The sequence below is a fragment of the Mus pahari genome, chromosome 12, assembly GCF_900095145.1.
Source record: "Mus pahari chromosome 12, PAHARI_EIJ_v1.1, whole genome shotgun sequence".
In the NCBI taxonomy this organism is placed as follows: Eukaryota; Metazoa; Chordata; class Mammalia; order Rodentia; family Muridae; genus Mus; species Mus pahari.
In genome coordinates this window covers 78101476-78104281 of record NC_034601.1, presented here as the reverse complement: position 1 = coordinate 78104281, position 2806 = coordinate 78101476, and the positions used below count along the sequence as shown (strand labels likewise).

Below are 2806 nucleotides of genomic sequence, written 5' to 3'. Positions count from 1 at the left end.
TGTGTGTGTGTGTGTTTGTGTGTGTGTGTGTGTGTGTGTGTGTGTGTGTGTGTGTGTGTCATCTTTCCTTCAACAATGTCATTCAATGCCCATCAAATTGTCAGGCCAGCTCTCCCATGCTCACACTCTCAGGACTATCTAACTGGTGCCCCTGCCATCAGGGTCAACTCCACTGTGCTGCCCAGTGGAGGTGTAGAACCTGCTCTTCTGGCCGCTGCAGGTGGCTAAGGGCAGGATCAGCTCTCCTACTCTCATGCTCCCAGGTCCAGCACTCCCAAGATGTCCAGGTGAGAGGCGGGTTCAGTTCTGCACAGCTCTCAGACATCAACATGTCTCCTGGAAGCAGCTGAGACCAGGGACATTTGCTTGGCCATTGCACTTAACAGACCCTGCTGCTGCAGGACCATGAACTCAGGCAAGGCTCCCAGTGGCAGCAAAGACCCCACCATGGTACCGCATGGCATCACCTTCTACTTACATCAGGCTGTTCTTCACTACCCTTGTGTCTCCAGTTGTGTCCCTCTTCATTTCACCCACAACCTTCAGTTTATTTTTTTTCCATGTTTTTGTTCCTCTTATTGGGACCCACCACTCATTATGGCGCCAGGGAGGGATCTAACCTCGCTCTAGATCTGACTGGTGGTCCTCTAAGGCTAGGTTGGTCCATGTCTAGGCCATTTGGCACCGATCTGGTAGTCATCTGGGTTTGCTCCTCATCCTACCTACCTGATTGGTCCCATGTGAGGGTCATCTGTTTTAGGCTACTCCTGTCTGGGACCCTCAGTCACAGACAGGGTTCTTCTAGTCTCCAGCTTACCTCTGGTTCTGAGAGTCATAAAGGCCTGTATGTAGCCTTACAAGTGGTTGTCTCAGGTTAGTTCCCTGTCTAAGCTCCTTAGCACTGAACTTGTGGTCATCTCAGGCTCACTTTTTCATGGAATGTTAGGCTACTCTTCATTCAGATGGTCATAGGTCAGAACACAGAAGGTAGACATAGTCTCTCTCTTCTCTGACATCTGACACCATGACAGTAACCATACTTGCAATGCATTTTTTATTAGATGTTTTCTTCATTTACATTTCAAATGTTATCCCCTTTCCTAGTTTCCTCTCCAAAAATCCCCTATAGCCTCCCCTCTCCCCCTGCTCCCCAACCCACTAACTCCTACTTCCTGGCCATAGCATTCCTCTATACTGGGGCCTAGAATCTTCGCAAGACCAAGGGCCTCTCCTCCCACTTATGGTTGACTAGGCCATCCTCTGCTACATGAAATTCAAGAAGATGGAAGACCAAATTGTGGATACTTAGTTCCTTCTTAGAAAAAGGAACAAAATACCCATGGGAGGAGTTACAGAGACAAAGTTTGGAGTTGAGATGGAAGAAAGGACCATCCAGAGACTTCCCCACCCAGGGATCCATCCCATATACAACCACCAAACCCAGACACTTGCATATGCCAGAAAGATTTTACTGACAGGACCCTGATATAGCTGTCTTGTGTGGGGCTATGCCAGTGCCTGGCAAATACAGAAGTGGATGCTCATAGTCATTTATTGGATGGAACACAGGGTCCCTAATGTAGGAGCTAGAGAAAGTACCCAAGGATCTGAAGAGTTCTGCAGCCCTATAGTAGAAACAACAATATGAACTAAACAGTGCCTGCAATTCTTTTAGGGGCAGGGAATGAATGTCATTTAGTCAAGGGCAGGAATTAGGAATTAGGAGGACATCCCCTGGTGTGTGACAGTCCCTGTTCAGTGAAGATGTGATTGTATCATAGTCTACAAGAACGTGACATAATAGCTTAGAAAAGCTCTGAAAATTTGAATATGCAAGTATGTACACACCTATCCCAGACACCAAGATTATTCCTGTCTGTAGTGGTTTGAAAGAAATTGGCCCCCACAAGCTCACAGGGAGTGGCACTATTAGGATGTATGGCCTTGCTGAAGTAGGTGTGACCTTGTTAGAAGTGTGTCACTTCCAGGGCAAGATTTGTGGTCTCAGATGCTTAAGCCAAGCCCAATGTCACATTCACTTCCTGCTGCTCACCCACGTTCTTGATATAGAACTCTCAGCTGCTTCTCCAGCACCGTGTCTGCCTGTTTATCACCATGTTCCTGCCATTATGATAATGGTCTAAATTTCTGAAACTATAAGCCAGCCTCAATTAAAAAAATTTTTTTATATAAGAGTTACTGTGGTCATGGTGTCTCTTCACAGAAATAGAAACCCTAAATAAGACACTGTGTTGTCCCCAGTGTATATTCTTGCTTCCTTGTCAAAAATATAGGGGCCCTCCATTTTATTCCATTGGTCAGTGTGTCTAAATTTTTTTAATCAAGTTCCATTCTATTGTTATCATCAAGTATCTTTAATATAACTTCTTCACCAACTTTTAATTATACAAGATTGTTTTGGCTATCCTGTAGATCTTTTGTGTTTTCCATGTGAATTTAGGAATGTTTTCTTCAATTTCTGTGGAGAAATGCATTGGGGTGGTGGTTGGGATTACACTGAATCCATTAACTGCTTTTGGCAGGGTGGCCATTTTTCCATATTAATTTTAATATTCCATCATGTGGGTGGGCGTTCTGTATTGTGGTGTCTTATTAATTTCTTTTAAAACCCATGGATAGCTAGGCCCTGGGCCCTAGAGGAAAATAAAATATGGTTATATTGGTAGTTGGGCATAGTAATAAACTAGCTCCCAAGTCCCTATTGTTGTGTCTATAGATTATTTAATAACTTAACCTTTATCAGAAAACTTTCTTTTTTTAGTCAAAGCACATTGATACAGATACC

At 44.2% G+C, this 2806-nt stretch overlaps 1 pseudogene; it reads right to left on the bottom strand.

Annotated features, from left to right (window-relative positions):
• Positions 1-938: 938 nt before the first annotated feature.
• On the bottom strand, positions 939-1062 carry LOC115065148 (annotated as a pseudogene).
• Positions 1063-2806: the final 1744 nt, after the last annotated feature.